Source organism: Saccopteryx bilineata, chromosome 6 (assembly GCF_036850765.1).
Source record: "Saccopteryx bilineata isolate mSacBil1 chromosome 6, mSacBil1_pri_phased_curated, whole genome shotgun sequence".
Taxonomy (NCBI): domain Eukaryota; kingdom Metazoa; phylum Chordata; class Mammalia; order Chiroptera; family Emballonuridae; genus Saccopteryx; species Saccopteryx bilineata.
The window spans coordinates 107,320,903-107,348,894 of record NC_089495.1 but is presented as its reverse complement, the minus strand read 5'-3'; the positions used below and the strand labels follow the sequence as shown (position 1 = coordinate 107,348,894).

Genomic DNA, 27,992 nt, shown 5'->3' with positions numbered 1-27,992 from the left:
AAGAACTCAGACAAGAATTGATTCTCCCAATCCTGTGTTTTTCCATGATATGATGCTACAGTGTTTTGGATCAGAATCACTGAAACCACAACAAAAATAGCACTTTAAGAAATGTACAACAAAACGGCAAATGGACAAACTTTAGATATAGCATCATGGAGAACTGTTAAAACACCAAGTTTCACTCTCAGAATACCATTGGCCTTTCTGAGAATTCTATTTAGAGGAATGATTAGATTGGACCTACAAGGATACTTAAACTTGATTTATATTTTAATAGTAACACAATTCAAAGCTTAAATGAAAACATCTGGTTTCATTTTCTTTACTAATTATGATAGCTAGAGATTCTGAGACATCAAGCATGACTCTGTCATTTATTTGATATGCAAATATATTTCTTGGCTTGAGTGTAAATCTTATACTCTTGATTGTGCCCCTTGTAGCTAATTATTTTTTATATTCCCTCCCGGGTCCAAAAAAAAGCTTAAGGTACAGTTAGTCATTAAGAAATGCATCCTTCCCACAAAATGCCTACAGGCACAATTCCCAAAAAAGTAGACCTTAATTAATTAGAATCCAGATTACTGGGATAATTGCCAATTCTGCTTTTTTCCACTCTTCCTCAAAGGTTGTGACCCAAACTCAAGGATGAAAGGCCAAATGAGAGAAAAGGGAACCAGAGAGAATGCAACCACGTGGCAGAGAGATCAATTTCTATAGCAGTTAGTTATAAAGCAAATTTATTTATTAAGAGCCAGATACTGTGCTAAGTGATATTCAAAGTTTACCAGGGTTAGATGAGAATGTTGGAGTTGTTCTCAATGGGATCAGATCCCCCCCCCCCCCCGCAAAAAAATTTCTCACACTGCCTGGCTCACCAAATACCATGTACACATAGACACACAGCAAAACATCCATAGCTCTCAGCCCTCTGCGGAACAACTTTTTTTTCATTTTCTGTTGCATGAGGTTTTAGAACTGTTTCTATATATTTCTGCATCACTAATTCCAAATCTGAAATCTGTTTTTTGGTGCATGCTCTAGTTTTTATGCAATTTTCATTTCTTTTTGTTCCAGTTAATGGTATGCATTGGTTTTTAAATTAGAGTTAAAAGGCAACGACTCTTGATATGAGTCACATTAGAATAAAGATCTAGAAGGATGGTAAATTGTTCTGCCTAAATTAAAACATAACCACAAGGCAATTAATGTTTTACAAACATCACTTTTACATAATTGTAGTTGTTTTTAAATGTAAAAAATTATTATCTGATAAAAGCACCTCTTATTTTGTTTTAGGATTGAATTATGGCTTCTTCAAGTAGGCATAAATGTAAGAATAGTCCTGACAACTTCTGTTATATATGTGGCTGTTACACACTTCAACGTCAAAGTGCAGTATTTCATCATTTGTGACACGTGCATATGTTGCCTATTTTCAAGTTCCCCTTGGTGATCAAGACAAGAATTGGGCTCCTCATATTGTGTGTCATAATTGTGAGGAAATGCTTCATGACTGGATAAAAGGAAAATGCAAAGGAATGTCTTTTGGTATTCCCATGGTTTGGCGTGAACCTAAGGACCACAGCAGTGACTGTTATTTCTGTTTGATCCATTCAAAGGGCATCAGCAAGAAAAAAAAGCATATGATCGCATATCCTAATATTCCTTCAGCAATACGACCTACCCCACACTCTGAGACACTCCTGGTGCCAGTTTTCAATGGTTTTATTTCTTCTAAGGATGAATAAACTGAACATAGTGATCAAGTATATTTTGATAAGATGCATGAGGAAATGGTTGTAGAATCTGAAGGGTCTTCTTCTGATGCCAAGCAGTCATTAACCCCTCAGTAGTTTAGCCAACCCAAATTGAATGACTTAGTAAGAATGACATAAAAATTGTCCTTGACTTTCTGAAGTATAAGGAGCATAATGGATCATTTGTGTGGATCTTAAAATGGTAAATTTCCTGCTAGGACAACAGAGAGGTTTCACAAAGTATCCTTGCTTTCTGTGTTTGTGGGACAGCCGAGCTTGGAAGAAACACTGGACACAGAAGGAGTGGCTGAAACGTGAAGCTCTGGAAGTAGGGATGCAAAATATTGTGAATGAACCTGTAGTTAATCAAGACAGGATTATTTCCCCCCACTTCACATCAAACTTGGCTTAATGAAGCAGTTTGTTCAGGCTTTGAATAGAGAAAGTGATTGCTTTCAATATATTATTTCTGCTTTCCTGCCTTGTCTTTCAAGAAGATAAAAGCAGGTGATTTTGATGGACCTCAAATTTGAACCCTTATACATGACGAAGAATTTGTGAGAAAAATGAATAATAAGAAGACAGCAGCATGACAGTCTTTTGTGGCAGTTACAAAGAACTTCCTTGGCAACAAAAAAAGCAGAAAACTATGAACTTCTGGTTCAAAGGATGCTGTTGGCTTTCCACGACATTGGATGTAACATGAGTATTAAGATTCACTTCCTTGATAAGTTTCCCAAAAATCTTGGAGCTGTTAGTGATGAGCAGACTACTGCTGGAGCATCAAACGAGATTGTCCTCAACAAGTACACAAACGCAAGAGCTACAAACGCAAATTTTTGCCTGAATAGAATTTAAATAAGCTTTGCACAAATTTTATGATTAAAATAAGTGGGGTTTTTTTCTTTTTTTTTACAGAGAGAGAGAGTCAGAGAGAGGGATAGATAGGGACAGACAGATAGGAACAGAGAGAGATGAGAAGCATCAATCATGAGTTTTTTGTTGCGACACCTTAGTTGTTCATTGATTGCTTTCTCATATGTTCCTTGACTGTTGTGGGGCTACAGCTGATTGAGTAACCTCTTGCTGGAGCCAGCGACCTTGGGTCCAAGCTGGTGAGCCTTGCTCAAACCAGATGAGCCTGTGCTCAAGCTGGCGACCTCGGGTCTCGAACCTGGGTCCTCCACATCCCAGTCCGATGCTCTATCCACTGCGCCACCACCTAGTCAGGCCTAAAATAAGTGTTTTAATATGTTCTATTTTGAAATTGTAGACAAATTCTAATGCAATCAGAGTGTCGGCCTAGCGTGCGGAGGACCCAGGTTCGATTCCCGGCCAGGGCACATAGGAGAAGCGCCCATTTGCTTCTCCACCCCTCCGCCGCGCCTTCCTCTCTGTCTCTCTCTTCCCCTCCCGCAGCCAAGGCTCCATTGGAGCAAAGATGGCCCGGGCGCTGGGGATGGCTCTGTGGCCTCTGCCCCAGGCGCTAGAGTGGCTCTGGTCGCAACATGGCGACACCCAGGAGGGTCGCAACATGGCGACGCCCAGGATGGGCAGAGCATCGCCCCCTGGTGGGCAGAGCATCGCCCCCTGGTGGGCGTGCCGGGTGGATCCCGGTCGGGCGCATGCGGGAGTCTGTCTGACTGTCTCTCCCTGTTTCCAGCTTCAGAAAAATGAAAAAAAAAAAAAAAATCTAATGCAATCATATCTTTTAGTGTATTAGTGTATTTACTGCGTTATATAAATTATTATATTTTCACAAAGATGATGCCCAAGGAGATATTCTACTTCATTATGTTAAACTAAATGTTGAAAATTTTACAATAAGCCTGACCAGGTGGTGGCGCAGTGGATAGAGCGTCGGACTGGGATGCGGAAGGACCCAGGTTCGAGACCCCGAGGTCGCCAGCTTGAGTGCGGGCTCATCTGGCTTGAGCAAAAAGCTCACCAGCTTGGACCCAAGGTCGCTGGCTCCAGCAAGGGGTTACTCGGTCTGCTGAAGGCCCACGGTCAAGGCACATGTGAGAAAGCAATCAATGAACAACTAAGAAGTCGCAACACGCAACGAGAAACTGATGATTGATGCTTCTCATCTCTCTCCGTTCCTGTCTGTCTGTCCCTGTCTATCTCTGCCTCTGTAAAAAAAAAAAAAAAAAAAAAAAAAGAAAATTTTACAATAAGATGAAAACCTAAAATCTTGAATTGCAAAAAAAACTAGCTTACAGAGGAAAACTAATGTCAGATTTGAGATCAGCACACTCGAACTAGGTAAGAACAAGTGCTTTTGTGGGTACAACAAAAATTTTGTTCCTCAGTGTTATCAAATAAGTTTGATATAACAGAGAATTAGACATTTTCACTCTTGCTAATGCTTTAGTTCCGTGTACCTCAAAGCCAAATGGGTAATTCTGGATCTCAAAAATCAACTACTTCTGTGACTTGTTCCAACACATCATGATAGTTAAAGGGGCTTAGGCCTATCTTTTCCTCACAGAGCATCTCTCCTAGTAGTGATCTCTGCATATATTTATTCACTGACATTCTCAGGGTATCAGAGTATGGCTGTATATTCATTCCTGTCAAGCAACACAACATTTCAGAACATAGGGAACTGGGAGACCCCTCTCCCACTATTTTTATTTAACCAGGCCTAGATATAAAGTTAATAATTCCACCTGAACCAGAAAGAGACACTGAGGAAAGAACCTACTTATTGACATACAAATATATACTTTTCCACTGTCAAGTTTCATAGGCTCATGTCACAATATAGCTAAATTTGAGGTGGAAAAGGCTAAATACAGAATATTCCTTGATTTATTTAAGAAAACAGAGATTAAATCAATGGGGGGGAGGAAGTAACCCACAAATCACAATTAAAGACTCTTCCACCTTTTTAAAACAAATAAGTGAACTAGCCAGTTCATACAGCTAGAATTTTAAAAACTATGTTCTGCAACATACTTTTATGAGATGAGGGCAAATGACTAGCATTCAAATTGGCAGCAGAATATTCAAATAGGCAACTTCCAGGTTGTAATACTAAACTTGTATCTATTAAGTCCAAATCCCCACACTTTCATGTCCAATGCTTCATAGTAACAATTGTTGTTTATAACCTGTTGAAGTTCACAGTAATTGTAATATACTAAAATGCCTACTAAACAAATTAACTAGAGTAAATGCTATTTAATATAATCACACTAATCAATATATCTCATATCTTTTCTCATATTTTAATTGATTGTATACTGACAAGCCACATTTGATAATACAGCCAAATTAGTGCAAAATAGCCCAACACTGAACATTTAAAACCACACCTACCTTACTCACTACAAATATAAATAAAACAGAAAAAGAAACATATGCAAACTGAGAATCTAGGAGACTATAAACACTGCACTGTCACATTATCTGATATTATTTACTGAAATATTTCAGTGTATCCAAGTTTTTACATCAGTTCAGATCTCACATACCTAAATAGACATAAACTATTTTCCAAGAGCAGAACTCAAGCTGCTCATCCTCGCTTCCTGAATATTCTGACCACTGCCATCCACCACACATACAGGTTTGCCATTTGGGACATTGCTGGTGAAGGAGAAAAAGGAAAAAGAGAAGTTTCATGACTTCTGAAATTGAAAAGAGGAATTAAGTTCTGAGAAGAAAGAGAATGACAGTTTTTCTAAATTCAAGTATTGAGTAAACGTGGTTGCTTAATTGTTTTTCAAAAAGATACACAAGGTTTTATTAGCCATTTCTTTCTTTATTTAATTTATAAGAAGTGAAACTGTAATGTAATGAAACTTGTTCTACATGCAAAACCACTTTGCCCCTCACACCTGATGCCCCCACCCCCTGTTTCCTGCAAATCATAGCTTGAGTGAAAGGGGCCTTTCCCCTGTCCTTAAATACCAAGCAAACGAAACACTAAAATGGGGAGCCTGACACATCTGAACTAGGAAAAGCACAAAGTGGAAATTTATCCCCCAAGGAAAAACAAGTAAAATATATGTTAAGGAAACGGGTAATTCAGGGAACCAGAGTATTTAAATAAATTCCCAGATGTTTGTGCTGCTGTCTGAACTTTTTAAAAAGGAAATAGCTTTTCATTACTTCATAAACCCTCCCTCATTATGAAGATAATTTCAAAGCCCCCAACATTCAAAAGAGAAAGCCTGTTCTCAGAGTTGTCAGCTTCCTGCTGTGTCTCAGGTGCCACAGATGTTCCAGCAACCCATGGAAAAAACTCAGGCCTGAAAGTATGTCTGATTTTGACCTTCCAACCCTTGAGTCTGTGTTTATACAATTCATGATTAAGATGGATTCATGAAGCTTGGATAAAATCACATTTCATAATTCCTCAATCAGTATTTCAAAACAATTAAAATAATAGTCCATTTTAATATTAACAGCACATATAGGATGGCCATAAACCCCCCCACCCACCTGTGGACATCACATGCCTTCACTGAACACCTCTCCCTCTGTCAATACCAGTGAATATGGTCAAAGCTCAAGCAGGAAAAGTCCAAATGAGCACACTCAGCTTCATGATTTTCACTGTCTAGGGTCAAAAAAAAATTCTCAAGCAATTTTTACCCAATTTGGCTTGCCTTTTTTGCCTGTAATTTGTAATATTGCCAAATTACAAGTTAAAATTCTGCTAGTTTTTTCAGCTTTGTAAGCAAAGAAAGAGAAGAAAGTCCATGTACTTTCCCCAAATAGGTAAAGTGTGTGTGTATGTTGAGTTTGCACTTGGTTATAGCAGTATGCTATAGGAACTCTTGTTAAACATTTCCAAAATAACACACACACACACACACACACACACACACACTTTGAATGCAGATCATTAAAAAAATGTCAAACCCAGACTGAACTGAGAAGGACTAAGAGAGATAGTGTTTGTAGCTATAAATGCTAATATTCACAGTCATTACTGCTATAACTTAGGCAGAACTATTTACCATCCTTCTAGATCTTTATTCTAATGTGACTCATATCATAAATGTGGTCAAGTGACTAGTTTCAGCCTCCATATAAATAAATTTAACATCTAGAAAAGTTCCCACAGCAATATACAGGCCAAGTTAGACTCAGTTCCGAATCCATGGTGGCCATGGCAGAGGTCCTTCTAAGGTAATGTCTCATTTAGGTCTCGAGATGAAGAAGTAAAATCAAGAAGGAAACAGTCAGAATGCCTTGTGGGCGTTAGAGCAGCAGCCAGGGAGCCAGCTAAACAGCCTTCCTGAGACTTCAAAAACTTTTTTATTTATTTTTTTTACCCATCCCTCCACCCCCTCCCCTTTGGCAACCATCAGCTTGCTCTTCGTATCTAAGGGTCTGTAGAAAAACAAAATATTGAGATAGATTTTTAATTGTAAATTCTGGAAAACATCTACACCCAATGCTTTAATAGTCTCTCTTCCTTCCCAAAGCTAGGAAGTTTTGTGCTCACTAACAAATCACCAATACTGATTGATCATAAATAGCCAGAATGTCTTTACAGCAAAAAAGTAGAACTCTGTTGTGAGAAAGAAGAACTTGAATACATGGTCATCAGGAGTCTACCTTGGTATGGCCATTCCAGAAAGCAATTTGGCCATATCTGTCAAAAACCTTTAAAAATACACATACCATCAATACTGAGACAGACACACACACAGAGATTAAAGGGTGTTCAATTTTCCACTGTTCATAATAGTGAAAAAAATGGAAAATAACCCAAATGTGCAACAATAAGAAATTTGACAAAAATGTGATGTATTTTTCCATAGACTATTATGCAAAACTTTTAAAATGTTATAGAATAATATTTAATAATAAAAATATTCATGTATGTTATTTAGTGATAAAAGCAAGATACCAATAACAGCAATATCTCAGGAAAAGTTTCCAAATTTTCTACAATGAAAATATGACTGTTGTAATCAGATAAAATATAAATCTTATTTTTAAAATTAGTCATGTATGAGTCTTAAAAAGAAATGGTTTTCTTTCTTTCTTTTTGTCCTATCTTATCACCAACACCTCCTCTCCCCCCTACCAAAATAAAAGAAGCCTGAATTTTACCAGATTTCCTGATTACACCTAGGTTCTCTTCCTGAATAGTCCCAGAGGAAATTGGTCTGTAAAAGCCAAATGATTCATAATTTCATATTTAAATTATAAGGGCACTAATGCCATACAGGAGGGATCCACCCTTATGATGTATTATCTTCAAAGGCCTCATTTCCAAAATACTATCACACTGGTTTCAACACATGAATTGGGGTGGAGGGACACATCCAGTTCATGGCAGTCATCAAATACCATGCACCTCTTCTGTACCTACATAGAACTAGGCCTGTAATACAAAACAAGGCCAGCTTAGTCCCTGGCTCCAGCCCCTCTTTGGCTGCTGACTGCACGGCTGGCTGTACGGTGGTTTTCTGGGCCTCCACCTCTTCTTCAGCCACAGCAGTTCTTTGCACATCAGCCTTTTATCAGTTTCCTTTGAATAATGATTCCTTGGCTAAAAAAAAAAAAAAAATTTTAAATGGAACTCCGTGCTCACCTTTTATTTAATTAATTCTATGCTCCAGAGTTGAGTGGCATCCACTAACAGTTTTAAATGAATTCGTGGATAAAACTATTAGCGCAAACAATCCCCACCCCATAGGATGTGTTATAACACATCTACGTCATCTATATCTGCTTTCAGTATTTCCTGTCAATCTTTCTCACTCCTTAGCACACTGAATTCCCTAAGTGGGCTTGGATTCTTAACCTTTGCTGGTAGAGTATAAACACATCTCTGTCCGTACTGTAAGGGGCTAGGAAGCTGTTTTCCTTTAGGCCACTTGACTATAATCAAGTGTCAAGCTCTTTTTCCTGAATTCTGGTTTCAGCAAGCTTCATAAGAACTACTTTAAAATGGATAGTCAGGCTCTACCTCCAGAAAATTTGACTTCGCAAGAATAAAGTGGGATTCTGCCTTTAACAAGCTTCCCAGGTGTCTTCTAACCTAACTTGACAAACACTTTTAGGAGCAACGCTTCTAGCTTAGGCAAGGGCAGCTCAGAATGTTGTCAGTTCCCAAGAGACCTTGTGCATCTCTTATCACACATTTGAATAATTTCTCTGGTTATATGTCTCTTACATCCACTTCTGGACAAGAAATTTGCCTTAATTTCTTATCTGCAGGCTTAGTGCAATTATACTGTGTCCAAAACATTTTTGGTGTTAACTAACGCAAAGGACAACAGTTATTCATCAAATTCTGATCCCACTGAGCTAGAAGTTATTTTCCCCACCAATAGATTATTATAATAAACCTGTTATTGGAACTCATATGTTTTTTCTCCTGTAAGATTAAATTAAGCTAAATTATTAAAAACAGAATTTTTTTTTAATTTTCACACTGCCTTTGGGTATGACATCAGATAAACAGGATAAGAATCACTATCCAGCTATATACTTGAGGAAAGAGAGACCAAGGAGGTAAAATAACACTAGCAAGAATCCACAACTTTTAGTATCTGCACAGTCAAGGATGCAGGGTGGTATGGTGTAAAGGCATAGTCTTTATTGCTAGGTTTAAAATGGAGCTCTGCCATTTACTGCTGTGCGATCTTGAACAAGTTTTTTTCATTTTCTGCATCTTCCTTTTTTGTGCATGTACTGTATATAAAGGGACAGACAAGCTTGTCTGAAGGATTATTAAACAAGTCTAGAAAAGTGCTTGGCAAATAGCAGGAGCTGAACAAGCATTGTTTTCCTTCCTTCCTTATATACTTTCCACAGCAAGGACTGAGTTTGTCGTTTATTTTTTATATATTGATTTTAGAGAGAGAGGAGAGGAGAGAGAAACATCAATTTGTTGTACTACTTATTTATCCATTCATTCATATATGTGCCCTGACCAGGAATTTAACCCCCAGCTGTGTCATATCAGGATGACAATCTAGCCAGCTGAGCTATCTGGCCAACTCAAGACTCAGTTTGTCTTGATTAATATTCTATCCTCAGCACACAGCACAGTATCTGCAAGGTAGCATGTATTCAACAGATAGTCAATGAATTGATTGATTAATATAATCCTAAAATTAAAAAATACTTTCCTTTTATTTATCAAATGTTATCATTCTATAAAATTATAATATTACCATAACCCCTTTGCCAATCACAAACCCCAAATGGTCTATATACAAATGGTAAGCCATCTTCAGTCAAAACCCGGGGAAAGTGACCTAAAGCCTACACATTAGAAAATCAAACATTTCCATTTCCATTTAAATGTAAGATTTTATACTCATTTCTCTATATAATAAAACAAAACTAACATGTCTTTATTCTGAAAATGTTCTAGCAAATAAAGGATGGTAAAGAGAAATTAATCATGTTGTAAGAATTCAATTTATATAAAACATTCCTGGTATTCTACTTATTGTGATCTCTTAATTTTTACACTGGCAATCATAAAATCTAATTTATAGGGATACTGTAAGTTCACCCAACCCCAGTTTTTCCACAAGAATTTAAAGTCCTCACATGTGAATTCTCTTAATATGATTGTCTTTATATGCATCACTACCCTCTGGGTTGGGAAGAGAGTCCATGAGAAGAGTGAGAACATAGAATTGGAATCAGATAGTTCTGCCACTTACTTGCCAAGTGACCTTACATAAACTTACTGAGCCTCAGTTTCCTAACCTATAAAGTGAAAATTAAAACACCTACGTTGGCCTTACCTGAGGTGGCACAATGGATAACATGTCGACCTGGAATGCTCAAGTCACTGGTTTGAAACCCTGGGTTTACTACATCAAGGCACATACTAGAAGCAACTATGACTTGATGTTTCCCATTCCTCCACCCAGCTTTACCCGGTCTCTCTCCTCTCTCTAAAATAAATAAGTAAATAAAACCTTTAAAAAAACAAACCACCTACTTGGTGGAGTTGTTCTGAGGCTTAGAAAGAGCAATATGTGTGAAGTGCCTATGAAACATAGCAGGCACTCAATGGATTGTTCTCTCCTGCCCTACAGACAGTGCTACAAAGGGAGTCAGTAGCTCCAATTAGGAGTTTAAATTAAAAAAAAAAAAAAGTACCACATCTAGGTATTTTCAGAATGAGCAATTGTGATATCAAAGTAATACTTTGTTTAAGACTGGTTAGTTGCAAGACCTTTCTTTTGTGTCTCTAGGGCAGAGTTACTAGCTTATAGCTGAGACTCACAAATGTGAAGACTGCAACATTTTTAAGAGGATAAGGGCTGTGTCAACCCACAAAAGCTTTCTCTTTGGGATAGATATTCTCTCAGATTTCCCCATGGCACTCCAGAGCTACCCTGAGCTAAATGTCTCACTTCCATAACGTGGCTTTCTGGGTTTAAAGCCTGCCCTTTAGATTCCAGGGATGTTGAACATTTTGTATTTACCATAGTTCTCTGTATCTTCCACTGGATTGTAAACTCCATGAAGACAGACAGGGTCTTCTTCACGATCTAAGGTTTAATCTAAAATACAATTCTCTAACTAATGTTTTCACAAAATTTTCTGCTAGATAGGTTCTCTTAAAACTGGTTTTTAGTTTTTTCTTTTCTTTTCAAGGGCTGAAGTATTAACTGTGTAGGAAGAATAGGGATAGATATGTTTTATTTATCCATATGTGCCTCAGTGGGTCCTGGCAAAGAATTACCAGTTCCCTTAATAAAATAAAAATAAATCCTTTAAATCTTAACACCAGAGCAAAACCCAGGGGCATCTGATCTAGTGCAGTACCTCTGGTACCACTAGAAGCCTCCTCAGCTTCACCTCCTGTCAGGAGGGCCCCATGATGCACTGCTTACGCTTTAAACTCACCTCTTGGGTCCAGGCTAATCACCTGAGGCTGTCTCTTTACTCACCTGGACCTCTCCCCACTGTTCCAGAGGTGTTGAAATTCTCCTAAAAAGCCATACTCGTATCACTATGGATTTGTCCATGTATCCCTTCCATGGCATAATTTAATTGCCTGTAAGCTCTGTAAAGGTAGGAACCGTCTTGTTCACTATCCCATTCATGTGCCTGGCACATAGTAGGCTCTCAATAAACATCTTTAACTAAGTGATTTCCATGGGTAAGATTTTCAAAAACACTTGACTAAAGAGTAAATGGAAAACAAATAGCAAGGAACCTTAAAAGTCAAGAAACTCAGCCAAAAAACTATAGATTTTCAATCCTAGCTTGATCTCTGGGATCTCTGGCCTTGTCCCGTCCACCTTTAGATGGGGCATATCCACCCTGTCTTCTTAATCAAGGCAGTAAAACTCCCCAGCCCTCTTTTTCTCAGGGGGAGGACTATCCTAATCACACCTAGCCCTCCACACCACTCAGGTTCTGTCTCTTGATCCTCTATGACCTCCTGCAGTCCCTCCAAGTCTGTCAGGTAGGCCTCTCACCTCCATTTCAGACTAGTCCTGCAGGGAACCCACCTCCTCAACATAGTGCTAGACCTCCATACGTGCAAGTCGCAAGAAGCAGAAACATGTGAATAGGGGTTATATCCTTCCCAGGCCTGTAACCTGCCTTTGGCCAGTGTGACCAGCTCACTGGATGGAAAGAAGAAAGTCCCAAATTCACTTCTTCAGGCAAAAATACCGATAGGAACCTAAGAAAGCAGTCAGTATTGAGTTCACTGATTACAGACTGAGAAAATTTGTGTAATTTTGTGTGTGTGTGTGTGAAAGAAAAAACTGGACTCTGAGCTAACCAGCCAGAAGCTACTGGGACCTGGAAATACCTTTGTGGATTCTCCCTGGGGGTTCCCTGTCACCTGGCCCTCTATGGAGGCTTTCTCTAAGAGCTGGGAGGGTCTCCACTGAGAGAACCTGTGGCCAAGTGTGTCCAGCACGCGGGAGGCGGCGGGCCCTGCACTCCCTTGGCTGGAAGCGCAGCCGGGCCGCTTAGGCGAGGCCCAGCTTCGATACTTCATGCTCTCCGTGCTCGAAGCTGTCAGGATCCTGGGACCCTCACCCCGAGGGTTTCCGCTGACCTGCCCAGACCCGCAAGATGCACACGAAGAACCGAGTTCCCCTGCCCGCCCCTTCTTCCTTCCCCGCCATACTTGCCTGCGCCACGGAGCTGGAGAAGCAGTTCCCCTGCACTCCCCTCTCTCCAGGCCCAGCCTGGAAGCGCCTACGACTTCTGCAGCGCCGGACCGACGATGGGGCTGTCCTCCCCGCCGCTCTCGGTGCCTCACTCGGCCGTGCGATGTCCCTCGCGGCCCCGCTGTCGTGCGCCCCTCGGGTGCTCGGCCCCCCGGGACAGGAGGAGTCCCGAGAGCCGCGGCCCGCGCGACCCCTGGACGTCCGGATGGGAGAGTCCTGGCGTTATTCCCCGGTCGTGAGGGTGGGACAGAGGATGGGAGCTCACCCCAAGCCTCAGTTTGCAAAACTAATATGCCCTGGCACACTGATGCCAGGCGTCCACGGACGGCGAGCGCGTGGCGCTGCGGGCCCTCCAGAGTGCTGTCCAGTGTGCGCAGAGGAATCCCCACTGACGCGCTCTTAGAGGAATTCTGAGGGGCTCTGGGCTGAGCCCGGACAACGGCCCCCGCCAGACTTGGATTTTGTTTTTCTCAATTCTGACTCGTCTCGGCGGCTCTGAACTTAGTGTGACCCCCATGTCCCGCCTCGGGCTCTGCGGGAGCGGGAACCCTTGCGGGACTCAGGAGGATTCACACTCGCACCCGGGTTCGCAGGTCACTGGAGTGGAGGGCGGAGAAACATTATATTCATGTATGGTGTATTTTTCTAGAACGAGCTAAATAGATCTCAAGAGTCAAGTTCTAGTGCCGAAGCCCTAACTGCGCGCGTCTGTCTCTCCGTATTCTCTAAGGGCGCAGGGTAAGGAGAAAGTGTGGTGCCCTCAGTTCTCATGCCGAGCCGGGGAGACCCTGGGTGTCGCGCTCCAGACACGCGACAGACCCTGAGTGCCCACGCTCACTGCTCAGGTCTGCGGCGACTAAGGAGGTGCCACTGCTCGCGGGCTCAAACCACAGGGCAACCCGGCTCCAGGAGACTGAGACCTGCCTAGGCGGCGAGGTCACCCTTTGGGACTGGCCTTGTCATTCAGAAGTGGAAAGAGCAAAAAGGCTGCGCTGAACACTTTTTAAATCCTTAACAATTTGAGGCAGGAAAGCCTGTGAGTGGAGGCGAACGAGCGGGAACTCTCCGTTTAAAGAGCAGTGCAGAGTTGCCAGGAAACTGACTACGAAGTAACTGTTTACTCCCGCAGAATGAGCCCCAAAGAAAAGGCGCCCCGACCAGGTGACCCCTCTGGGGACCCAAAAAGCGTCTCCCGGCTCCTCTCTTCTCCGGCAATTCCGAAACCTGCGTAGGAAGAAGAGAGAGCAGGTGGTTTTTCACCACTGTGACTGCTACAACCTCCTTCTCTATATTCTCATTTTATTTTTTAAAATAAACTTTAAAATGAGCAGAAGTCTCAAAAATGGGTAGCTGAACAGCGTCCAGATAAAATTTGCTCTACGAAAATGTGAAGTGAAGAGAAATGTTTGTGGGTGAAAGCTGTTCTAACAGAAATGCGGGAAGTGAGCAGGAGCCTACAGTTTTCGTTTTTACTGTAGAAATCAGTAAACGAAATCAAATGGTAATAGTTGCCTCTTACAGTCACTGAAAAGTTTGAAATAATTTAATGTGTTTCGGATTTATATGTATGTAACCACCATACTTTTTATTTTGTCTAGCTATTTCCATTAAGTTTTAATAAGCTATTAAAGTTCCCTGGATACATTTTGTGAGGTTTTTTTTTAAGTGAGTGGAGATTACATGAACCAGAAACAAAGTTTGAGCATAATTTCCTTAGCCACTGGGAAGCCTGTATCTCCTGCCAAAATTTCCCGGGATGAGAAGAAGAGATGGAGAGAGGGAGACCAAATATTCACTGAGTACCTACTACATGCAGGCACCCTGATAGGGCTGGCCTTAGCAGTTTATTTCATATTAATAATTGTTTATCAATAAGAACTCTTTTTTTAAAACACGAAAACTTCCTTCATCTGTGTCCGGACCTCAGATACTTTGTTTTATTCTCAAGAATTTCGTTTTTACTTCCTTCTTTGACGTGATATAATTGCAAAGGTTAATGGTTTAATGATATTGAAGTCTGTTTTGTTTAACTGATTGAATCGTTTAGTGTTAATCTTGTCTGGGGGAGGGAGTGAAGATGAGTCAGCACACGATGAATTTCTCATAACTCTTTAGATCCTTGTAAAAATAAAGAAATGCCGAACTGTTTGGGAGGAGAGGGAACTTGCGACTAGGAGGAGAGCGCCATCACCGAACGCTATGGGGGGCGGGGGAGAGAAGAAGGACATACAAAGCAAAATTTTTCCATCGCTGTGGATCAGAGGAACCGAAAACGTGACAGTTTTGAGAGGGCTGTGCAAACACTGTGGCTTACGGTGACTGTCGATAAAGGCTGGATTAGACTAGCGGCTACAAGTGTTACAAAGGATACGACGGAATTGAGTGCCCACACCTTCAAAAAATTTTTTTGAAAAAGGAGTTAACTATTAAATTTTTTTTTTTAAAAAAAGAAGTTGATGACCAGCTGAAGTGGGAAAAATGAAGAGGAGAATACACTCAGGAGCTCCAGCAGGCAGGTAAATCATCAAAAATTCAGTTCCTACAACTAATGAAAAAAACAATCTCACTACATAGTCCAGGAGAAATTGTCTGATGCAAAACTGATGGTAGCTCTATTTATCTTGTTTCTTTTACGGACTATCAAAAAAGTTATTTTAGAGATTCAGCCAAATGTTTTGACTGGGAGACCAAAAAACGGGACAAAGTGTTTCCTGCTGTAACGCCCGGGCTGCAGCGGGGCCCAGAGCCGAGCGAGCCCGCGCCGTGCGCTTCCCGCCTGGGGCTGCTTAGACCGGACGCTCCCGCCGCCCTGGGAAAGGCGAGCCAGAGGGCGGCGGGCCGGGCTCCTCGGGCTCCACGTGGGGCCTGAGCTTCACCCTGCCTTTGGCGGGAATCTCCTTTAGTTTTGTCTGAAGGGGGAGTGGGCGCAGCAATTCTAGCACTATCAAGATTCCCACTCTCTTGACAAACTTGGAAACTATGGGAAGTTCTAAACTGAGCTTCCATCGTTCCCTGAGTTTCTTTCTATCTACTTTACCAGGGCCACGGAACTGCTTGCCGAGGGGGTGATCTTTTAGATGATTTTTTTTCCGCGTAGCCTGGAGAAGAGCCTCCGCCTGCTCCGAAGGCAACTTGCAGACCTCAGCGCCCCGGGCTCGGCGTGGCGCTCCGCCCGCCCCTCTGCCGGCCCAGCCCCGATCTCAGAGAGAGCGGAGAGGGAGTATCTTCCCCGCCGCCCGGAGCTCGGTGCCAAAGCGCTCTCCTGACATAACCCCGTCTAGGGGGCCAGGACGTGCACTAACCAGTGCTAGCCTCCCGCTCCCCCGCCCCTGCTGCGGGCCCCATCACCTTTCCTACCAGCTTGTCCTTGGAACCAGCCCCCAATAGCAGAAATTCAGACTCACACCTCCCCTGTGTCCCCGCTTTCCGGCCCTTTCTTGGATCCCCACACCCCAAACCGTCTTCTCTCGCCTGTCGGGGCCAACCCTGACACCATCCTCGGTTCCACGCCGGCGCGCCATTTTAACCCCTTAAAGGTTTCCGGCTGCAGAGGGGGCGGGAAACAGAAGGTCCACCCTTCCCACCTCGCCCGCCCCACCCCTCCCCCCACCCCTCCTGGGTCCCACGCCTAATGCAGCCCCGAGAGGATTGTGAAATGACACATTGGTTGGCAGGGATGGGGGGGGGGGGGGGGAGGAGACAAGCTACCTCCGGACTCTGGAAACTGGCAAAGTCTTGGGAACACTTGTGCTCCCCTAGGACAGTTTTCTTACTCTCGCGGCGCGCGCGGGGTGTCTTGAGTTTCTTGGTACCAAGAAGAGCCTCTCCGTTTCCCCAGCCCCTTTAAGGGCATGTGATCTTCAGTTTCAAACTTTCTCCTCCGGTCTAAAAGCACCATCTGACGCAGATAGCGACCCCACGCGAGGCGGAGAAGGGAAAGAGCGCTGATGTGGGGTTAACCCAAACCAGGGCGCCTCGAAGTTGGCTGAGGCCCTGTGGGTCCAGGCTCCGCGCTGCTTGCAGAAGGAAGCCCCTGGGGATCGCAAGGGGCTGGTGCCGCGCCTGAAACAGGCATTCCCTTCTACAGATCATATTCCCCATAAAATCTAAAGCCAGATGCATCGCTTGGGCAAGTTCCCATTTCATCGCGAAAAGCACAGATTTGTTTCCAAACTGGATTCCAAATCGAGGTTTCTGGTGCGGGTTCCAGTGGTGTGCGCGTGATTGGGCTTTCGATGGCTCAAGGGACTTGCCCTGCCGGGCAACGTTTTAGGCACTTAAGTCTGCACTTAACCGAGGCAGAGCATCATTTGCGAATGCAGAAGGTTTTTTGTTTGTTTGCTTGCTTGCTTGTTTGTTCTAAAGTAGTGTGTGTAATAAAGACAACTACCGGCTTTCAAAGGCGCGCGCGTGCGTGTGTGTGTGTGTGTGTGTGTGTGTGTGTACTTTCTAAGTGGGCGGAGGAGAAAAGACCAACTTCATAATTATAGACACTCATTTTAGAAAGATAACCTGATGGAACCCATTTTTCACAAAAATAAGTTACAAGGGGAAAAGTTTACAAGAAAATGAGAATAGACACATATGAAACCAAAGGGGGGGCACGGTGAAAGCAAGCATTTTTATCAAGTCAGTTGTGTCAGAACAGCTTGGATGATTTTTTTTTTTAAGAAAGGTTTTATTTCACCTGTATCATTCCTCTTGTTCTTATATAAAGAAATTTGGGAGAATTAAGGCATCTTTATTTACAGTTAGAACTTTCTGGTATCTGCAGTTGTGGTGAAGAGGGAAGGAGGAAAATCGCCCAAAGCTACTCTGAGATTGACTATTACCTCTCACCAGTGAAACTATAGTAGGAAACCAAGATTGCCTTCTCAAAGTTTGCCTAAGTGAACTCAAATTTGCATCTTTTAATATTATAGCCATTTTTAAAGTCCTGTTTGTGAAATAAGTAGCCAGCAATACAGAAACTAAACAACGCAAACAAGCACACAATTCCCAATCTCCCTACCTAGAAGTGAAAGGGCAGAGTGCGAACGCGCCTCTGAACCACTGGAGGTGTGACTGCAAGTGGGCGCGCTGCACTAGGTGCCGGTGAGAGAGTACAGATCCAAGCACTCACACAAACTATGTTTCCACGTTCGACTCATTTATGATCAAATGATTTTTTAACACTTGCCAAAACCCAAAGATACTGCTAGAACAAAGGCGCCAGTAATAGAATACAGTTGTTTATTCGGGTAAGATGGGGTCTTCGCGGCTCTCGGTTGCGTAAACGTACTGGCGTGACACCAGTACACCTTGACAGAGCGAGCACCTTGCAGGCCGATCTTCCAGCGCTGGCTCACTGTGGAGGAGGATGGGGGAATCGAAGACTTATTTTAGTTGACCAGACTGGATCTGGCTACCATTCCTGAGGGGTGATTGTGAGGAGTTACCTTCACTGTCTGAACATATTCTCACGCCTTTCCTTAACTGAAAAGGTCTGCGGCCTTGGTAAGGCCGCCCACACGGGCTGCGCTTCGTCAAAATCTGCACAGGCCGCTCTGTCCCTGCACTGAAGACCGCAAGGAAGGAGGGCGGGCGCGGAGGATGTCACCCGAGTTTCCTGAAGCTTTTATGCCGCTTAGAACTCTGGTTTTTGATGGGACGCCGGGTACTTATCCCACCTCAGTAGCGCAACAATTGCGTGGGCCTCTGGCACCTGGTGGTTTCTATGCGTCTTGTCCCGCTTCTTCTCCTCTGGGCTTCCTCCGGAATCCGTCGTTGGGGACCAACGTTAGCCTTCACACCACATTCCTTTGCCTCTGTGTCCCTTCCACAAGGTCCAATCAGTCTCGAATTTCAACTCAAGACCCAGACCAAATTTTTCCTTCGGAGCTGGTATACGATTATAACGGTCGGTTTTCCAGGGAGAGGAGGAGTTTCCCCGGCGCCCTCCTGGGACCACCCCCTCCCGCGTTTCCGCAGAGCTGGGGCGCCCACTCTCGCCCTCCGAGCCCAGACCTGGGCCTGCCACAGCCGCGCTCTGTGGAGCTGCTGCGACCAAAGCGCCCCGGGTGCTTTCGTTTTGCTTTCGCTCCCTCCTCTCCGCAGCTGGGAAGACCGCAGAAGGACAGAGTGGGGGTGGAAAGCGCGTCTCCCGTCAAAGTGTGGGGACCCCTTAGTTCGGCAGGAAACTGGGGGAGGGAAGCGGAAGCAAGGCTAAAGCTAAGGCCTGTGCACCCTGGTTCCTTGCAGGGGCCAGAAGGGCCAGGAGGCCTCGGCTTGTTTTATTTTTGCAAAAAAACAGATACGCATCAAAACTAGTGAGGAAACGAAAAGGCGGGCAGAGCCTTTCAAGGAGACGACAAGGCAAAATAGAATCGCTGGGAGAGGGCTGGCCGCGCATTGACTTAGAAAGAAACCCAGAGGGAAGGCGCGCGAGATATAATACAGCCAGCTTGGCAGCAAGGTCTGAGCACCCTCAGTGTGAGGACACCAACACGCAATACAATCTGCGGCGACTGGGCTCAGCTTCGCACTTCGGAAACCCAGCAACTACTGCGCAGTTCGCTCGCCTCCCTCTTTACAGCGAGTGAAGCTCACATTGCTAAACATATGAACTCATGGCCTCAAGTCTCCCTCTTAAAAAAAAATCGGTTCAAACCTGGCAAAGTTTCTCAAATTGAGGTAAACTGATTGTTGCCGGGCGTGGCCCCCGAGGAAGCGTTGCTGGGTTTGGACTAGACCAGAGCCTGGCCAGGAATCCTGGCCCGGGACGAGGTGAGGAGGTGGCGCGGGTGTGTGCAGTGTCCCGCCCTGCCCCCTCCCCAGCCTGTTCTGAAGCCCCCAAGGAGGATGAGTTCAGGGAACAGTCTCTCCAAACTCCTTAGAAAATAGCATAACCCTTCCAGACTGTTTACCACACTATCCAGCTGCCCGGAAAGGCGACGTGTTTCCTGCACTCGTCCTAGTTCAGCCCCAGCTTTCTCCCACCCCTGATCTGATGCGCTCAATTATTTTATTCCGACTCTGGAAAGTTCAACTGCGATCTAAATAAATCACTTAGGGAAAAGACCGGAAGCTGCGAAGGTAAAAAACGCTCAAATAGGCTACTCGCACTTGGTTTTGTTATAAGGCCTTCCTCTCTTATTTACCTCTAGCCTTGTTTACACTTAGCTCAGGAACCGAGGCTTTAGGCCGGTAGGGAGCTCAGTTTCACTTCGGAGGGTATGACGGGGCCTATCATTTCGCCGTCAGGTTTAGAAGGAAAGTTCGAATGTTTTTGGCACAGATACAACAACTTCCAGTAACTCCTCCAAAACTAGATTCCCCCCACTTCGGCTCAGGTCTGCAAAATGCCTAGTCCCTAACTGTCCGGAAAGCGGCGAGATCGCGCAACCTTCGTTGCACCTGCGGAGCAGGAAGAGCTTCTCTGCGCGTCTCAGAACGGCCGCAGGGCATTTCCCGCGCTCAGCGGCCAGTCCTGCGAGCTGCTGCGAGCCACCCCCGACCCCGCAGGCTCCCGCCCCTACCCCACTATGCGGGGCCCAGGGGAGACGGGCATCTCAAGGCCTGGGAAAGTGGCAGCGCCAGGGACAAGTCCGGCCCCTTACTCCCAGGCGAGGCCCAAACGCGCGCTCTCTGAGACCAGGGCGGTGGCGCTCCCGAAGCGGGAAGGAAGGACGAGGGCGGAAGCGCAAAAAGCTAGCAAAAACACCCACGAGCCATGGACCCAGGGGTCCCCGGCCGGTGGCTAGGGCGAGGGTGCCCACGCTGTGCGCGACGCCTGGGCCACAGAGCCCACGAGCTAGGAGCACGGGTGAGCGAGACAGCCGCAGCAGCCACGAAGCCTGGCAGGCGGCGCAGAGCCCCCGGTAGCTAGTTTTCCAGGCCGGGCACGTGACCGGGTTGGCAGCGCTCTGGAGGAGGGGAAAGCGGCGAGCTGGAGGCCAGGGGCAGGCGGGCGACTAGCGCGCTGTGTACTTAGGTCGTGTGCTGGGGCTTTTCTCTCCCAGGCGCTGGTGGGGGGAGGGGGAGGGGCCACCGCTCCGCCTCCTCCTTTTCGCAATGTTGACGCAATCTATAAATAGTGGAACAAAAGGACCAACTTCCTCGGAGCTTTGCTGAAACTGCACAAAAAAAAAATCGAGCTAGGGGGTTCCCTGGTCCCTGGTGATGGGGCTGGGAGCGGGCTTCGGGGAGGGGGCGGACGCGGCAGGGCTGCGCCGCGAGGGGGGACACCTAGCTGAAGTACAGCTGCCGCCGCGCTGCTCCGCACGAACCCAGAGCTCCGGTCCCTGCGCGGGCTGGAGAGCTAACCCCGGCCAGGGGTCTTACTTCCTTCTCCACCGTTGACAGGTCAGTCCGTACCGCCCCTTTCTGCACTGGGTTTTCTTTTCCCCTCCCCAAAGCTTCTACTTTTAGAAAGGAATTGAGGGGGAAATATAGAACGAGGCGCAGCAATGACAGCACCAAATCTGTAATCCCAGGAGTCCACGGCGGGGTGGCCGAGCGGGCTCAAAAGGCGGTCCGCGCCTGCCCCCCAGTCGAAAGGCCAGTGCCCGCACCGCCGCCCGAGAAGAAACTAGGCAGGACTAGCGTGCGCCGCCTAGGCAGCAGGGAGAGCGGAGGAGGGAACGCCGGCAAGGAGCGCGGGAAGCTGGGTGGGGGTCGAGGGCGGGTCTCCGGCTGCCGCTCCCGCCTAGGGGCCGACCCCCGGTGGAGACGTGCCAGGGACTCGCCCCCTCGGAGCTTGGACCTGGCGTCTCTGCTGGTCCTGCGGCTGTTATAGCACGGCTGAGCAGAAAAGCGCTGTTACTGCACGCCGCCACACAGCCTGGATTCGGCGCCCACGCACCCAGCGCACCAAGAATTGGGGGGCTAGGTGGAGGCGTAGGGCATGCTCCTCCAGGAGCTGGGAACCTGAGCGCGCCAGCCCGCCGCGCCGCCGTGGCGGTTACACTGGGCGCAGGGCGAGGGGGCGGAGCTGGCACTGTTGACAGCCTTGCTGGAGCAGGGAGGACAAAAGTTGGGGGGGAAGGGGCGGGGGGGGGGGAGAAGTGGGAGCCTGGGCTTGGGTGGAGGGGGCGAGCGCGGGATTCGGTGGAGAATCGGGGGACGGAGGAGGAGGTGGAGGAGGAGGAGGATCACAACGACGACAACGACACGATTTGGGTCACGTGGTGGGCAGACACTACTGCTACAGGCTGACAGTAGCTGTGACGTCACCGTCCCCTGACTGCAGGGGGTGGCACTTCCGCTCCCTCCCCAATCTCGACTCCTCAGCCTCTAGTACTAGCAAGCAGCCTTCTCGAAGTGCGGAGTGGGCTTAGTACATAGGGGTTCTCTTAACGGCTTTGGCCCCAGCATGCTACCCCAGCGGTCTGGAGTCCTGGACCTGGGTCCTGAATCTCAGCCTTAGTCACTTGCTCCGGAGGCGCTCCATTGTGTGCCAGGGCAGGCGGTGCAGGGCGGTGGTTGGTGCTGCACCTCCCCCCCCCCCCCCCCCAGCTCCCAGCTCGGGAGGGGGCCGGGACGGCCCCAGAGCTGTCAAGGCCAAGTTCCCTGGCGTCCTGGGAGCGCTGTTGGCTCTCCAGAAGTCCGACATTGTCGACTTTTGGCTGGGAATCAGCGGCCTTGTCCGCGTTCCCTAGACGCCGGGTGGTCGGTTACCCGCTCACCTGAGCAGGCCTAGTGTCCAGCGCCGGTGATATGTGGTAGGAGCCTGTCACCATTCCAGGGGATGGCATTCCAGCCTTCTTTATTTGGGGAAACAAGGTTTTGGTGACTCACTGAGGTGAGCTTTATTTATAAGTTGATGCATTACGATCAGAGAAATACACTTCTCACAGATCCTCAGCCCAAAAAGGGCAAAGAGCTGCGTTGCAGGCAACAATTATAAGACTTTTAAAAGTGAAAAGGTTTGACAGAGAGCTTATTCTGTAAGATATTAGCAGACTAGGCAGAACAGGATTTATCCCAAAAAGCTGGAACATCTTCCGGGGTAGATGATTTTAGGTACATATAATGGTAGACTGCCCTTTTTGGGTGGAGTCGCAGTAAATCAGGAACAGCAATTCAGATAAATTAACTCCTAGTGGATCTCTGAATATCAGAGCTGCCTTTATTAATTTGATGTTGAACATTCCTATACAACATTCTGTAATAGGAAAGAATGGGATTTATTATCAAAAGTCTACTGGCAAGTATAAATTACATATTTACCCCCAATTTCTCTTTCCTATTTAAGCACTACAAAAATGTATAATAACAGCCTGGGGTTCAATTTGAAAGTCCAGGAGGTAGATACTAAGAGAAAGAGCAATTGGTAGGCTGGCTTCAGGGAAGTCAGAATTCACACCCCGTTTGCCTAGCCTGCACAAATTTCTGCAGGTAGGGTGACCTGAAGCTTCTTAGAAAGGTGGCTTCTTTCAAGGTGGCTTCCAGGATGGCAAAGGTTAGGCCAGCTAAGAAGAAAGGAAAGGGTTTCCTGAACTGAGAAGCAAAGCAGCATACACAAGGGCTTGCAGTGAAGAATTAAGGCAAACTAAGTATGGGTAGGACATGTGGGAAGTGAAGAGGGGGTGAGAAATGCAGCTGGAAGGATGGGGAAGGCCAGGTCATGTGGAGCCTTGTATTCTGTGTTGAGGAATTTGGACTTTAGCCTGAGACCTACAAATTTTTAGCCTTTTGGGGTACACATTCCCTTTTAAGAATCTATGGAAAAAAATGCACCATTTTGAATACAACTTCAAAGGGTTTACTGTGCTTTGTGAGTAAATAAATGACTATTGGGCCTCAGGATTAAAACCTATAGGAAAGGGAAAACCATGAAAAAAACTTCTTTTAATGGAAAGGCATGGTCAGGTGTGAGAAGATTACACTGGCTGGGGTTTTGGAGATGGGACTGTAAAACCGCCTATGATCTAAGTAGGAATTGACTAGGACCACTGCTGTGTACCTAGTGGCAGGGGGAAAAGAGAAGAGAGGTTCAAGAAAAGTAATTAAAGGGATTCAGAAGGATGGGAAGCTGATTGGCTTTGTGGGGCAAGGGATGCTGAAATTTCTGGTCTAGGGTGTGGACTGGACAAAGGAGTGGGCCTCAAATCCAGAGGAGGAACTGTGATTTGTCCCTATGGAATTTAAAGTATTCGGGAACTATCCCAGGAGGGTTGGAAGGAAGGTCTGGCTCTTTGGAGCCATTAAACTGTAGGAATTAGCTACAGCCACAGAAGTGCATAAGTGGACTAGGGAGTGTGTTAGTTGAGAAGGATTCTGGGGAGGGTACTCTGGGGTCCACCCACATTTAGGGAAATGAGAGGAGCCAGAGGAACCTCTAAGGACAGTGATGAGTAACTAAAGCAGTGGTTCTCAAAGTGTGTGCCCTAGAAGATTTCCAGGTGCACCCTATGGTATTCCAGAGAAATATGTGCCTGTTGGGGACCAAAAAACCAATAGGGTTTTTGAAGTTTAGATTTTGGGGGCACAAAGGTGTGGGAAATTGGCTGTAAGCTGACAGTCTGCCCAACCCCCCACCTCACTTGCCTGATTAGGTTGCAAAAGGCTGTTAAGCTGTGGTGCTGGATTGTTTACACTACCCCCATGTTCCCTGGAAAGACTGGAGGCAAGTTTCTTCTATCCCTTGTTTGGTGTAAAGTTAAGAAGATATGTATGGTGGGGGTTTTGGATTGATGATTAAACATAAGGAATTGTCTCTTGAAGCCTTTTGGATTTGTATAAAAGAATATGTGGCAATATCTAAAAAAGCTTTGAATATTTTACTACAATTTTCAACATCCTATTTATGTGAATTAGGATTTTCTACCTTCAACACAATTAAGAGTAAAGAGAGGAATTCTTCAATGTATTGACAAGGAAATGAGAGTTGGCCTTTCAAATATATGCCCAAACATTGAAGAAATCACTAGGACACATCAAGCTCATGTTCCTCATAAACACAAGAGTGAAAAAACTTAACACATTTGCACTGGGACCTGCCGAATTTACTAAATTTTACTGCGAATGTATCTATATATAAAAAGATAACCATTTTGTTGTTTTTTTATTTTTTAATCTCTCTTTTTTAGGAATTCTAAAAAGCATAACTCAAAATATATAACATAAAAATGTTTTTTAATGTCAGAATAAATTTAATTTTGTCATATTTATTTCATTTAATACCATAAAAGCACACTTGGACTTTTTTTTTCTTTAATACTTGACTTATTATAACATATTTCTCAGAAATTTGTATATAGTGCACCTACAATTATTTGTAGGATTTTAAATGTGTCCCAACTTCAAAAAGTTTGAGAACCACTGGACTAAAGTGTGGTGTCCCTAGTTTATAACTTTGATTAGTAAATCCTGCTTCCTTGATAAGAAATGAAAACCTGTTGCTGGTTTGGTCCCTTTATAAGAATGAAAAGGCTATGTACTCATTCAATGACAAAGAAAGCACCTTTTGAAAGATTCTAATTCAGAAGGGAGATGAGTGGAGGATTAAATCTTGCTTCCCTTTTTTCTGAAACTAGGGATACTTAGGGGAGAAGAAAAGAAGTGTAGGGAATCAAGCTTTCATTTTTCCTTGCTCAGCCACTAAACATTCAAGGAAAAAGTTCAGACAGATTGCGTCCCCATGATGGTGTTTTTGTTCCTAATGGCACTTCAAAACCACACTTAATCACCAACAGTTAGTACTGGGAGGTGCTAAGATTTCAGTCTGGCTAAGGAAACCAAAGTGGAGGGAAAGGAATTTTCTTTTGCTTCCTCTATCTCCTACCTACTTGTTACAGCTATACTGAGCTACAGATTTCTTGGAAGCAGGGACTCAAGTACATAACAAACACCCCAGAATTTAGGGGTTTCACATGTTAACTTTACTCATGAATATACAATTTGGGTAGGGCTTTGTAGGGAGGGACAGCTTGTTTCTGATCCCCTTGGCATCATCAGCTGGGACAGCTCATAGGCTGGAGGCTTGCATCATCTAAAGGTGTTTACTGGCATGTCTAGGGATTAGGACTGACTGAAGGCTAGGACCTAGCTGGGGCTATCAGCCAGAACACCTACTCTTGACCTCCCCTTGTGGTCTGGGCCTTCTCTAAGCAAGTTGCTAGGTTCCAGGGTCTCAAGACTGAGAAACAAGTGAAGCAGTTATTATTACCTTTCATGACCTTAGACATAATGCAGCATCACCTCCAGATTCTATTCATTAGCGGCAAATCACTAATGCCATACATATTCTAGAAAGAGAAATTAGATTATATCTTTTAATGGGAGGTGTGTTAAAGAACTTGCTATGTGCCTGACCTGTGGTGGCGCAGTGGATAAAGCGTCAACCTGGAACGCTGAGATCGCCAGTTTGAAACTCTGGGCCTGCCTGGTCAAGGCACATATGGGAATTGATGCTTCCTACTCCTCCCCCCCTCCTCCTCTCTAAAATGAATAAATAAAACTTAAAAAAAAAAAGGATCTAAAAAAATTGCTGTGTGTTGGCTCAGCGGTAGAGCGTCGGCCTAGCGTGCGGAGGACCCGGGTACGATTCCCGGCCAGGGCACACAGGAGAAGCGCCCATTTGCTTCTCCACCCCTCCGCCGCGCTTTCCTCTCTGTCTCTCTCTTCTCCTCCCGCAGCCAAGGCTCCATTGGAGCAAAGATGGCCCGGGCGCTGGGGATGGCTCTGTGGCCTCTGCCTCAGGCGCTAGAGTGGCTCTGGTCGCAACATGGCGACGCCCAGGATGGGCAGAGCATCGCCCCCTGGTGGGCAGAGCGTCGCCCCTGGTGGGCGTGCCGGGTGGTTCCCGGTCGGGCGCATGCGGGAGTCTGTCTGACTGTCTCTCCCTGTTTCCAGCTTCAGAAAAATGAAAAAAAAAAAAAAAAAAATTGCTGTGTTTAAAATCACCACACATTATAAATCAGATAAAATTATTTATAAACAATGTGTTGTTTACTTAAAATGCTTAAATATAAGGAACTAAATAAACATCCTCTTTTTGATATTAGAAAGAAATATAAAAACCCAAACATTTAATTGTTACAGCAAAGCTAATCCCAAGCTAATCTGAATAGGCAGTTTCCCTCATAACCTTCTCCCCTTCTCCTTTATGAACATTTCTCCAGGTCAGGCCTGCTTAACACAGACACCTCTCTCTCTCAAACTAGGTAGGACCCCCACAGTGGCTATACTGCTAGGGCAATGATCAGGTCCTAAAAGTTTTTTCTGATCTCTCCATAAATTGTTCCTGACTTGGGGCATCACTTGGTCATTAGCAAGGCCATTACCTCTCAAAGTTAAAAAAGCAAAATGCTATGGAGATTATTCCAATAAGTAATTTTATAATAAGTTCATATTACATAATTAAAATGAAATGACATTTCTAAAAAAGAAATGTTTTTAGATGTCAGAATCTTGACTTAGACTTGTTTATTCATAAAATTCAGTAATTCCAAAAGGATGGTTGAGATTTTAGGTAGTTTATAAGAATTTGTATGTTTCCTTGAAGGTGATATAACACTTGGTTATTACATTACAAAATTTAAGTGACTCTTTTCCCATGTTTTCAATGCAGACCACATTATTTTTCTTTAAAATCGGTACACAGAGTTTTTGAAGTAGCATGCTTTTGAAAAAAATAATAGTTACTTGGTTGGTAAATGAGCTTGAGTTCTCTAAGGAACTGAAAATAGTTCCTTTCATTGAGTAATCAAAAGTAAATAATCTTATAGCATATACCTTTTTAATTCTCATAAAACTGACATAATTTATATATCTTTGATGTTCTCTTAGACTTCCTTTATGACTTAGAGAAAGAAATAGTGCTTAGGCCATTTTAATAATTCATACTCTCTTAAAGGCTGTCTAATACCGCTATATATCATATTTTGCTGACTTTGCATATTTATAGATATATTGAGTGAAAATAAAACTGAATTCATATTATAGAATATAAGTTTTAAAATCAGTGCATCTAGATAATAAGCAAGTTTACATTTATAAACCCTTTGTTTTTTGTGTGTACTTCTTAATGGTTTTTGAAGTAGCATGTTTTTAAAAAGCAAAATAAATGAAGCATCTTTGTTTTTAAAGATTCTTATTAGCAATG

At 44.7% G+C, this 27,992-nt stretch overlaps 1 long non-coding RNA gene across 1 annotated transcript in view; it reads left to right on the top strand.

Annotated features, from left to right (window-relative positions):
- Nucleotides 1–21,032: 21,032 nt before the first annotated feature.
- The window catches only part of LOC136308629 (uncharacterized), a 65,862-nt gene continuing 58,902 nt past the window's right edge, over nt 21,033–27,992 (top strand). The window contains exon 1 of the long non-coding RNA XR_010726139.1: nt 21,033–21,247. This is a non-coding gene — a long non-coding RNA (uncharacterized lncRNA). The remainder of the gene's footprint in view (nt 21,248–27,992) is intronic.